The following is a 12906-nucleotide window of genomic DNA, read 5'->3' on the forward strand; positions in this document are numbered from 1 at the left end:
GCTACTCAAATTACGAGCAAAAAGGTAAGATGAAACGCACAGCAAAAGCAGATTGTTTTCGTAAGTGTGCCGACCCGTGTCCGAGGTTTCTGACACCGGCTGACACACACGAGCTGTGCGTTTTTTGTTTGGGAGAAGAGCATGCACGGGAGGTTCTCGAGGGAACCTTCTGTGCGAACTGCGAGCATTTTTCTCTTAAAATGCTCCGCTCTCGTCTGGCCCTCTTCTCGAGTGAAGGGGGCTCAGCATCTGTTCCTCGTGGTGCAGGTCCCGCTCGTGCTGAGGCAGAGCGGCGACTTTCATCATGGGGTTCTCAGATGGAGCTCGTCGATCACCTTGAGAGGGCTGTAAACCTCTCAGATGATTCGACGGCTGACGAGAGCGAACTGCAGGTCGATGGGGGAGATTACAACTGAACCTGCAGTTGCGGCTCTTCCGGACGCGCAGGAGATGGTTGGGGAGGTTTATGATCAGGAAGATCTTGAACCTCCTCAGCCACCTGCCCCATGTATGCTGAGCTGGTGGATGTTATGGAGCGCGCTGCTGACAGGCTGCAGTTGCCTTGGCAGCGCGCTAGAGGAGGGGCCGCTCGCGGAAGGCTCGATGATCGGTTTCTCCCCGGCCATACACCACCAGCTCGGGTGAGCCTTCCATTCCTTCCTGATCTACACATGGAGATCGAGAAGGCATGGAAGAACCCATACTCTGCACGTATTCACCAACATCAGCGGGCCAGTTTCGCTGATGTTGAGGGGATCGGAGAGCATGGGTATGTGTCAATGCCGCCCATTGACGAGATGTTCGCGAACTATCTCGTGTCTGGGCGGGCAGCGACACTTAAAGCTCCAACCCTGCCATCCAAATCGCTGAAAACAACGGCTCGTTTGAATGGCAGAGCATACACGGCAGCAGGTCAGGCCGGTGCTGCACTTCATACCATGGCGGTGTTACAGGCGTACCAGGCCGACCTGCTGAGGGATCTCGACCAGGGGGCAGGGTTGTCCCCTGAGGCGGTGGCTGAGCTGCGCCGCACCACAGATCTGGCTCTCCGGGCTACCAAGCAAACCGCTGCCGCGATCGGTCGGTCGATGGCGGCGATGGTGGCCACGGAGAGGCATCTGTGGCTAAATCTAGCTGGCATCGGGGAGAAAGAAAAAACCTTTCTCCTCGATTCACCAGTTTCGCCTTCCGAACTCTTTGGCACCTCTGTAGAAGCGGTGGTGGGGAAGTTCAGGGAGGCGAAGGCGCGCTCAGCAGCATTTAAAACATGTATACCGCTGAGATCCGCGTCCGCACCCAGGCAGGCGGGAGAGCCTGGCCCTTCACAGTCTGAGGACCGTAGGCAGGGCCAGCGAGCCAGTGTCGCCTCTCGTGCGCCCCCTCCCTCAAGGAGCAGGTCGCAGAGGAGGCGTGACTCCCGCCACAGAAGAGATTTGAGGGAGGTTATCCAGAACAAACGCTCACGGCGTCGGTAATGGATAACCTCCCCGGAGGGTCACGACTTCTGCCCTCTCTCTTCTGACCCCCAGGCGTTCATTACATCAGGCCTGGGGATGGGCCTATGATGAGAACTATGTTCTGATGGCCCACCCGGGCCTGGTTGGTGGAAACGCCCCTTTCAGGCATGTAAAGTGGCGGTTCCCAGGTTCGTATAGAACTTCTGGCGAGTCTTCACTTTGCACGCCGCAGGTGAGCTGCTGGTCTTTTCAAGGAGTATATTTTTTGTGATAAAAAATAACATATTTCTCTTTACAGACCTCGTTCCCTGTATAAAGAGTTATGGGGTCATGTCAAGGTAATAAAGGTAAGATAACTTTATTGGATTATTAGGGCCCTGAAGTTCCCCGTTAGGTGGCCTGAACGATAACTATGTTAGCCTTTGGGCTGTTAGCCACCTCAGGGTAGAGTAGTTGGTCTCTCTCTGATAGTATGTTTTACTTAGACTGTTGACTGACGCTAGAGCTTCAGATAGATCTTATGTCCGGCCCATGGGACCGTTTTGACTTTTCTGAGTATTTCGCCCCTTGAGCTCTGTTGAGTTTTCATTAGGGTGAGCGTTCTGCAGCCCTTTGTATGGAATAATACAGACTATATTCTTTAGTAGGCTGTGGCTCCTCTGAACCCTCAGATAGATCTATGCTTACAGGTTGGCCCTCACCAGGGCCGCCTCTGTAGCTGGCCTAGGCTGTGCCAGGGATATTAGAGGTGTTCTGCTAAATTAGCATTTCTTCCTCTGACCCTTCACTTTGTGAATGTAGGTTTTTGGACATCCCTGTATATCAGCCTCCTCCCATGGGAGTCGTTAGGCCAAGGCCCGCCCCCTTCTCTGCATTCTGGGGTGACTAGAGTAATGCAGTGTGGTGCAGAGGATGGTTTATAGGGACATGGTAGGCCTCAGTTAGGCCTCCGTGGTATATAAGTCCTTTTGAGCAGGGTTAGGCCGTCTTTCGCTTCACGAAGAAGACTGAGTCTCCTGCCCGACCCTGCCGTGCAGAACTGGCCTACGGATTTAGGCCGCCAGTATGGGCTTCACTTACCTCGCTGAGCTACTGCTCGAGCGCCGGGTTGTAGGTGGTTGGCTTTCATTCAAGCCCCACTCCCCTAGGTTGGGCACAGCTACATTTCTGTCACCCCTAGAGCCGCTGGCAGGCCCGCCCCCTCGTAACCTCAGGGTGAGGTGTGAGTATTCCCCTGTGATTCAGGGTAGGTCTGAGTACTTCACTCCCAGTTCTGTTTATCCTACCTCGCACCACTATGGCTCGGGTCGAGTGTGAAGTAAGCCTTCACTTCTTCTTTGGTCGAAGTACGCTCCCCTGTAGCCAGAGCATTGCCCTGAGCTGACGCCCATGCATAGATGGTAGGCCCCTGACTAACTGGGGCCTCAGTTGAGGCAGAGTGTCGTATGTTGTACTCCCCTTGTTTAAGGGTGCTAAGCTCTCTTGCTGAGTACACTGCCGTGGGCAATGTGATTAGGCACCAGGATACTGTAGGCGCTGTGTAAACAGCTTTTCTGCCAAACGAAGGCTGCGCCATCAGGTAGTAGGCCTCAGCAGGCCTCCTTGTATGAGCAGCCCCCAAGAGGGCGCTATAGGCTACTTCTCGAGAGAATTGTTTGGCCTTGGTGGTTCGGGCAGTTGACTCACCGGTGGGTAGTAGGCCTTAAACAGGCCTCCTCGGAGGTGAGTCCCAACATTGTGGGACATACTTTATAGCCGCTACAGGTAGCTAGCCTTACTAGGCTGCCTGTGGGTGGGCCCAATAGTTACGTTGGTGTAGTGTGGTTCCCAACAGTGTTCATTTGTAGCAGAATTGACTTGTTATCAGCTAGTAGGCCCAACCAGGCCTCCCTGATAGGCGAGTCCCCAGCTGGCTGGCCTCAGCAGGCTGCCTTGGAACTATCACCCGGACTCAGCTACCAGTTGCTATCAGGTAGTAGGCCACTCAGGCCTCCCTGAAGGTGAATTCCCATTTAAGATGGTTATCAGGTAGTAGGCCTCGCCAGGCCTCGCTGAAGACGAGTTCCCACATGCTGTGATTATCAGGTAGTAGGCCTCACCAGGCCTCCCTGAGGGTGAGTTCCCCACATACTATCGTTATCGGGTAGTAGGCCTCTCTATGCCTCCCTGTAGGTGACCACATATTGTTGCTATCAGGTAGTAGGCCTCTCCAGGCCTCCTTGTAAGTGGTTCCCTAGCGGTGCTGGGTTCAGGAAGCTAGTGGCTTCTTGCTATCATTTCAGCTGGCCTTATCAGGCAGCTGCTGAAGGCGAGCTTGTGCCCTGGCTCGACTAAAGTGTTCATTCTCTGCTACTGGTTCCCTCCCGGAACCTCTTTCCTGCCTACAGCCTGGTTTTGCCTACCAGGGGGACCATATGCTCCCCTCATTGAGGCTCACGGTGAGCACGCGGACTCCTGAGTCTGGTCAGACGGTCGTAGGCCTCTCGTGAGGCCTCCCAGTTAGATCAGTCCTTTAGGCCTTCACAGGCCTCCTCAGTGTTTTGAAACACAGACACTGGGTTGATCCGTGGATCGAGTAGAGGAACTCCCCTCGCTAGCGAGGGTTGGAAAGCACTATGCTGAGTCATACTCTCCGGGATATCCCGTCTCTGAGATCCGGGCCGAGTGGTTCACTGCCAGCTTCGTAGTCCCTCGGGTTTGGATGCCTTACCTAAGGCAAGTGTCCAGAGGCTCTGTTTTCGAACAGACAGGAAGTGGCCAGACTAAGTGTCTATGCTCTGACGCCAGGTCAGGCCGTCCTGGTGGCACTTTGGGGTGAGTACGTTCCCCTGAATAGTGACTGGCTGGGGTTCCTTCGGGTTCCCTAGCCACATTCCCTAGAAGGGACCCCTTCTAATTGAAGTTGTGGTCCTAGGCCTTTGAGCAGGCCCAGGTAGGCCTTTCATTTAACCACGTTTATGGAGGTTTTCCTGCTAGGCTTATAGCTTGGGCTATGACCGTAGGGAATGCTGTCACTGACAGCCCAGTGTGACCTGACGGTGAGTGGTTCTAGCGTTTCATTTGAAATTGCTGGTTCTGACAGTTGTCACTGCCTTTGGGCATGCACTCCCTCAGCATGGGGGAGTGGGTATTTCGTTCCCCATAGCGTCGAATGACGTATTGTTGAGTTCCCTTCGAAAGGGAACGTCTCAGGTTACGACTGTGACCTTTGTTCCCTGAGAACAGGGAACGAGACAATACGTCTCCCTGCCATGCCTCGGGGCTTGCCTGCCGTACAGTCCCTTCAGACGATAAGGTGATTTGTCATGTTTGCAAGGCGCCCTTATATACTTCCAGGTCGCACGTTAATCATTCACGCTAATGATTCACGGGCTGTCGCCGGTCAATATGATTGACGTGATTTGATAGTGATTTCAGACACCTGTCACGCCTGAGGCGTTCCCCATAGCGTCGAATGACGTATTGTCTCGTTCCCTGTTCTTAGGGAACAAAGGTTACAGTCGTAACCTGAGACGTTCTCTTGTGGCTCGCAGCGCGCGCAGTCTTCACTCGGACGCGCGCTTCAATCTATCGCCGTTGGCGGAGACTATTCATTCCGGTGAAATCACAAAATAAAATGCACACAGTGTCCCTGCTTGATCTAGATATATAGATACAGCTATATCTAGGAGCTAAAGTTCAATCTTTAAAAGCACTCCATCTTGTTAAACTGTTTACTTTTTTAATGAAGATAAAGAAATAGCAGCCTATGTCTTCCAGACTATTTATCTCAGGTTGTTAGAGTTTGTTTGATTTATTTAATTTGCTACAGTTACTGCAAACACACTTTATAGTTTATATTATTTAACTGTTTACTTTTGAAGAAAATACTTGAAGTACAGAATGTCTACCAGACCAGTTGTCTGACATTGGGAGTTTGATTTATTTAATTAAGAATTTGTAGTTTAAAAGTTTACTTTGGTTGTGAACAAAACACTTGGAAGTACAGGTTGTTAACTTGACCAGTTGTCTCAGGTTGAGAGAGTTTGATTTAATTTGCTGGAGTTAAATGCACTTTATACGGTGTAACTGTTTACTTTTCTTACAAAGATAATACTTGAGGTGCAGGATAAACCTCTTGCTGTCTGTCGACGTGCAATAAATATCGAAAGTTACGTACAAACACCTGTCTGTTCTACTCATTTCAACTGACTTGTGAAAAATCCAAATTCTTTGACATAGCAACTTTTTTTTTTTAACAGTAACGCAAATAGTTACTTTCCCTGGTAACGAGTTACTTTTATTATAGAGTAATTCAGTTACTAACTCAGTTACTTTTTGGAACAAGTAGTGAGTAACTATAACTAATTACTTTTATAAAGTAACGTTCCCAACACTGTTCCTAATAGAACTCTATCACGGGTACAGTTAAGACAGTGTGTCTCAACTGTACCCTGATGGCCACCTCGCGCATTTCTCTAGATTTTGCAATGACCATGCCTGAAACAATCCCATGAAATATGCCCGTTTTTAGGGCACAGAATAACGTTTGTGATTATACCAGTTACGTTTAACAGACAGTCACATAAGGATAATAAGCTATTCATTGTGGAGTGTGCATGGTGAAGTGAACGTCTTACCTTAAAAAAAAAACCTTTTGCCGATATCTTCGGAGCGGAGATGCGTCCATTGATCAAATTTCCCACGATCAAAGAGGACACTAATACGCATGTGCACAGCAAAAATCACAACTTGTGCTGGCTGCGCACGCAAGTTATTTAAGGTGTCTCAACTGTACCTATGTCTCAACTGTACCCAGTCTACCTACAAAGTATATCTAAATTTTTTTTAATTATCCTATTGAAATACGGTGGTGAGTAAATGATGACAGAATGATAATTTCTGAGTGAACTATCCCTTTCAGGCTCTGAGCTATTGTGTTATTTATGATAACCATTTTTGCAGATGGATGAACTTGAGTTCATGGGTGAACACGGTTAATGATTAGTTTAAATTATTCATCACTATTCTAATGTCAAACCACTGTAAAAATCATCTGCTGCTAATTTTAGGTTTCAGGAAACTGGTTTACCTTAACATCTTCTGTATTGTTCTGATACATAGTAAGAACAATGAGAGAATAGTGATTTTAACAGGTTTCTTTGCAAAGTTTTTGCATAAAAAAAGGAAAATCTCTTCCGCCTCTTGTTTTCAAAAGCTTTTTTTTTTTTTTTTTTTAATCTTAGAAAAGTGTTTAATTTGTTAACTTTTCACTTCTTAAGTACAAATAATTTTGGATACACTTTTACTTTCACTCACTTTTTGGGTAGTTACTTAGACTTTTAATTGAGTAAAATTTTTGACATGGTATAGCCTATGTGTATTTTAACTCTAAACTTAAATACAATTTCTCAGTACTTTTTACAGCCATGCAAACACTTAACCCATCTACACTGCTATCGACAGCATACTATCAATCAAGTATGCTGCCATTACAGTATATTCATAATGTGATCATAACGGTAAAGGCCTAGTTTTTATCATGTTGAGTTTAAATGGGCTTAAATGTGATTTTTTTTTTTTTTTATAATTGTAAAATCTTTCAGTTATTTTTTGTTTATTTTACCAATATTGAAGTCACTGTAAGTCATAGGTCTGGCCTTCGGGGCTTCAACAGCATGTTTATCATTTCCCTGTTATTTTAGTGGTAAAGGTCAGGATTAGGGTATGGATATTGATCCAGAAACATGTCCTTTCTGGTTAAATTACAAAGCATGGCACAATCATAACACAGTGCAGAGTGTGGTGAATAACAAACAGACATCTGCCAATGACAGCTGTGCAAGGTCTCACAGCACCAATGCTTCAGCGGCCATGTGGATGTATGCTTTCATTGGGGCGCAATAATTGGATGCTTCCCTTTGCTGAGACACAAACTCTGCATTGCATGAAGCTGCACTTGATTTGATCAAGACTCATTGCAATGCTTTATCTGGCTGAGGACCTGAAAATGACCAGTGTAATTGCATTTGGTATACATTTAGAGCTGGTTCCTCTTGCGTTGTGTCTATTTTTTAAATCAGAGTCAGTGTAACAACTGTAGAGTGTATAGGTTAGAATAAAATGGTAAAACAAAAGTGTTAAAAGAGACCCTATCTTGCACCCGGGGCAAATGACTTTGTACACTGACGCATGTAGGATCATTCCTATTTTGCACCCGCGCAAAGCGGGCTTCCCTTTCAAGGGAACTCGCGCTGCGTCAAGCGCTGCGGGAACGCCCCATGCGTGATCAAAAAGTAAGTTAAACGAACGATTTTTGCCACCTAGATCTCAACCTCCAAAGCGGGGCTTACCGTTCTTTCCTGACCTCCACACTGAGGTGTCGAAGTCATGGACTAAACCAGCTTCATTTAGAGTATTTAATCCAGCAACATCGGAATATTCTAATATAGTAGGGTTAAAAGAACATGGTTATGCGGCGATGCCTCAGGTGGAAGAGACGCTTGCGGGCTATCTCTCCCCTGAGTCTGCATCATCGCTGAAAGCCCCGCAGCTGCCCACTAAGCCAGTAAAAACTACATCAGTTTTAGTGGGTAGGGCGTACTCGGCAGCAGGTCAAGCGGCCGCCAGTTTACACACTATAGCGGTCCTACAGGCATATCAGGCTGACTTGCTAGGAGATATAGATGACGAATGTGAAGAAGTGGGGAGAGAAACGATAGCGGAGATCAGGAGAGCAGCTGATCTGTCTCTTCGAGCCACCAGGGAAGCGGCAAAATCTATCGGCCGCTCTATGGCAGCACTGGTGGCTACAGAGAGACATCTCTGGTTAAATTTGTCTCACATCAAAGAGAGGGACAAAAAGTTTTTGTTAGATGCTCCTGTTTCCCCTACTGGTCTTTTTGGCGGCTCAGTAAACTCGGTCGTCGAGAGATTTCAAGAAGCAAAAAAGCAGGCGGCTGCGTTTCAAAGGTTTCTCCCCCGAAAAAGCTATGTCTCTGGGGCTGCTGGGCGGGAGCAGCCCCAGTCGAGTACACCCTCCTCCCATAGAGTCCAGCAAAAGGTGAGCGTGGCTGCCCGTGCTCCCCCACAGAGAGAATGGGGGCCGGGACAGCACGCTCAGCCGAGGTCTTCCCGAGGTAGAGCAGATCTAAAGACTGTGATTGTCTCCAGGAAGACCTCAGCGAAGAGGTCCTGACGCGAGGGGCGTCAGGATTTTGGTGGCAGTCCCCTCCGAGAGGTTGTGGTGTTTGGTGGCAGTCCCCTCCTCGAGAGGCTGGTTCCCTTAGTAGATTTTCTGGCAGCGTGGAAACTTCTGCCAAATATCTCAGATTGGGTCCTGCGTACAGTGGAAAAAGGGTACAGAATTCAGTTCAGGCCATGCCCGCACAGGTTAAACGGGGTAATACATACGGTAGTAAACTTCGAGCAGGCTCTGGTGATGGAAGGAGAAGTACAGACACTTCTGCAAAAAGAGGCTATAGAAAGGGTTCCTCCCCATAGTAGAGAGTCGGGTTTTACAGCCCGTACTTCATAGTTCCGAAAAAGGATGGGGGGCTACGGCCCATTTTAGATCTGTGCCAACTAAACCGAGCAGTCAAAAAATTAAAATTCAAAATGCTCACGTTGAAACAGATTGTTTGTCAAATCAGGTCTGAGGACTGGTGTGTCACAATAGACCTAAAACACGCATACTTTCACGTCTCCATCCTTCCGCAACACAGGAAGTTCCTCAGGTTCGCTTTCGGGGCGAAGCGTACCAGTATCGGGTTCTTCCGTTCGGCCTAGCACTGTCACCCCGCACATTCACAAAGTGCGTGGATGCAGCTCTGTCTCCTTTGAGACTTCAGGGCATCTGCGTGTTAAATTATATAGACGACTGGCTCATCCTGGCACAGTCGGAACATCAGGTGGCTCAGTGTCGAGATGCTGTGCTAGCTCACATGAAGACGTTGGGGCTGAGGCTAAACGTAAAGAAAAGCATGATAATTCCACAACAGAATACCACTTTTCTGGGCGTGGTTTGGGACACAAACACCATGAGAGCCTGTTTGGCGCCCGCCAGGATAAAATCGATCCTGGAAGCCGTGCGCAGGGTAAGACTAGGCCAGTCCCTCACTGTAATACAGTTTTAGAGACTTCTGGGTTTGATGGCAGCAACGTCCAACGTGATTCCTTTTGGCCTGCTGTACATGAGATCCTTGCAGTGGTGGCTCAAAACCAAGCGTTTCTCCCCGAGGGGAAATCCGTTTCGCACGATCAAGGTCACGCAGCGATGCCTACGTGCTTTGGTAGTGTGGAAAGATCCTTGGTTCTTGTCCCAGGGTCCGGTGCTGGGAGCTCCTTGTCGTCACTTAACGCTAACGACGGATGCTTCCCTCACCGGTTGGGGGGCGGCCATGAGTGGCCGCTCGGCTCGGGGTCTGTGGAGTGACCATCAGCTTTCCTGGCACATAAACCAGCTGGAGATGATGGCCGTGTTTCTGGCACTCAGACACTTTCTCCCAGACCACAGGGGCCACCATGTGTTGGTTCGCACGGACAACATAGCGGTGGTCTCCTACATAAATCGCCAGGGGGGTTTACGATCTCGCCGACTTTGGAGGTTGGCACATCGAGTTCTGGTGTGGGCCCAGGGAAAGTTGCCATCAGTTCAAGCACTTTATATTCCCGGGGTATATGAACAAGACGTTAGACGCTCTGTCGAGACAGGGAGTAGTGCCGGGGGAATGGAGACTCCACCCCGAGGTGGTGGAGCTCCTTTGGAGCCGATTCGGGCAAGCTCAGGTGGATCTGTTTGCGTCTCGAGAGACTACGCACTGTCCCCTGTATTATTCCCTAACGCACCCAGCCCCTTTGGGGTTGGATGCCATGGTACAGACATGGCCGAGGCTATGTCTGTATGCCTTTCCCCCTCTGGCATTACTACCAGGAGTTCTGGAGAGATTACGCCGGGACGGGGTTCGGCTCTTGTTGATAGCCCCATTCTGGCCGGGTCGAGTATGGCTGTCAGACATTGTGTCTCTCCTCAAGGGTCCTCCGTGGGAACTTCCGGTCAGGAGGGACCTTCTCTCCCAGGCGGCGGGGTCAGTGTTTCACCCGCGTCCGGAGCTATGGAAACTGTGGGCCTAGCCTCTGAGGGGGTTCAGCTCATAGATTCAGGTCTCTCTACTGAGGTAGTGCACTGCCTGGAGACCATGTTGCACTCCAGAGCTCCTTCTACGAGGAGGCTTTATGCCCTAAAATGGAGAATTTTCGTTGCTTGGTGTACAAGCCAGTCTGTGAATCCAGTTGACTGCCCAGTCGGTTCAGTACTAGATTTTCTTCAAGGAAAGTTTTCTTCGGGGTTGTCCCCCTCCACCTTAAAAGTGTACATGTCAGCTATATCTGCATATCACGTTCCTCTAGAAGGGGCATTAGTGGGGAGACACCCATGGGTAACTCGCTTCCTCCGTGGTACTTTGAGGCTGAGGCCTGCGGCTCGCTCGAGGGTGCCGACTTGGGACCATTGTATTAGAAGGCCTAGCCCTGGCCCCGTTTGAGCCCATTGAAGAGGTGTCAGAGAAGTTTCTCACATTAAAAACTCTGTTCCTTCTCTCTATCTCTTCTCTTAAGAGAATCGGGGATTACAAGCATTGTCAGTTGCTCCCTCGTGTCTTGAGTTTGCGCCTGGTATGGTGAAAGCGTTCCTGTTTCCAAAGGAAGGATACGTGCCTAAGGTCCCCACTAATGTGGCGGGTCCAATAATGCTGCAGGCCTTTTCTCCGCCTCCATTCCAGAATCCGGACCAGGAGAAATTAAATGTATTCATGCCCAGTTAGGGCTTTAGATGCCTATGTCCACAGAGCTGCCCTGTGGCACAAGTCTGATCAATTGTTTGTGTGTTTTCGGTCACCGAGTAAGGGGAAGCCCGCATCTAAGCCGACTTTAAGTAAGTGGAGAGTCGAGGCTATTTCGCTTGCATATGAGGCGGCCGGTCATCCTTCCCCACTAAAGGTCCGAGCCCACTCGACTAGGAGTATGGCTGCTTCTATGGCCGGTTGTCAGGGGTTTCACTTCAAGAGGTATGTGATGCGGCAGGGTGGTCCTCTCCGCACACCTTTTTAAGATTTTATAACCTGGATGTGGCTTCTACTCCGGGTTCTCGGGTGTTTCTAGTATAATGTGCGTCACGATTTCACAAATACAGGCACTTGAGGATTATGGCGACGTGGGTATTCAATTCCCGCAGCGCTTGATGCAACGCGAGTTTCCTTGAAAGGGAACGTCTCAGGTTAAGTATGTAACCATGGTTCCCTGAGAGGGAACGAGACGCTGCGTCGCTTTGCCATACTCCTGGCATGCCTGTGACCAACTTGTTCGACCTATCAGAAGCTGATAGTGTTTGGTTCAGGGGTGCTTTATACCTTCCTGGTCAATGACGTCACCCGCCTATGACGTCTCGTCACACCATTGGACTGATTTCACGAGTGCTTCATGACGCGATCACGCAGGGGCGTTCCCGCGTTACGTATGTAACCATGGTTCCCTGAGAGGGAACGAGACACTGCGTCGCTTTGCCACACTCCTGGCATGCCTGTGACCAACTTGTTCGACCTATCAGAAGCTGACATTGTTTGGTTCAGGGGTGCTTTATACCTTCCTGGTCAATGACGTCACCCGCCTATGACGTTTCGTCACACCATTGGACTGATTTCACGAGTGCTTCATGACGCGATCACGCAGGGTTCCTGCAGCGCTTGACGCAGCGTCTCCTTCCCTCTCAGGGAACCATGGTTATATACGTAACCTGAGACGTTTTCCCTCCACAGACGCACGTCGGTAAACTAGGAAATGAACTTGCGCTCCCTGGGCGGGTCGGCGCAAAAAGGAGGCGTGTTTGGGCGCAAACATTCCCTAGTGCTATTTTGCAGTTCCAGAAAACAATTCCGCCACTGACCACAAAAAACCTAGGGCCCTATCTTGCACCCGGCGCAAATGACTTTGTACACTGACGCATGTATCATTCCTATTTTGCACCCGCGCAAAGCGGGCTTTTCCCTCCACAGACGCACGTCGGTAAACTAGGAAATGAACTTGCGCTCCCTGGGCCGGTCGGCGCAAAAAGGAGGCGTGTTTCGGCGCAAACATTCCCTAGTGCTATTTTGCAGTTCCAGAAAACAATTCCGCCACTGACCAGAAAAAACCTAATCTAAAGTCAAATCATTGTGGTGTCCATGAAGATGTAAATTTTTTTAGTTTTTTTCCTCCCACGCCTGTTTAACCGACTCTGATTTGGGTGGGTTTCTCCCATCCCACAACGTCACTTCTCTGTCTTTCACGGTCCTGACAAGAACGTCGGTCTCCTTGGCTGTGAACCGCTCCTGGCGCGCGCTTGGTAAATCCGCCGTTATAATAGCAATCCACCATGCAACGTGCGCACCTGCTCTTAAAGGGTATGTTGGATGACGCTCTGATTGGTTTATTTCAC

Source organism: Rhinichthys klamathensis, unplaced genomic scaffold (genome assembly GCF_029890125.1).
Source record: "Rhinichthys klamathensis goyatoka isolate OS25496 unplaced genomic scaffold, OSU_Roscu_1.1 h1tg000402l_1, whole genome shotgun sequence".
Lineage (NCBI taxonomy): Eukaryota > Metazoa > Chordata > Actinopteri > Cypriniformes > Leuciscidae > Rhinichthys > Rhinichthys klamathensis.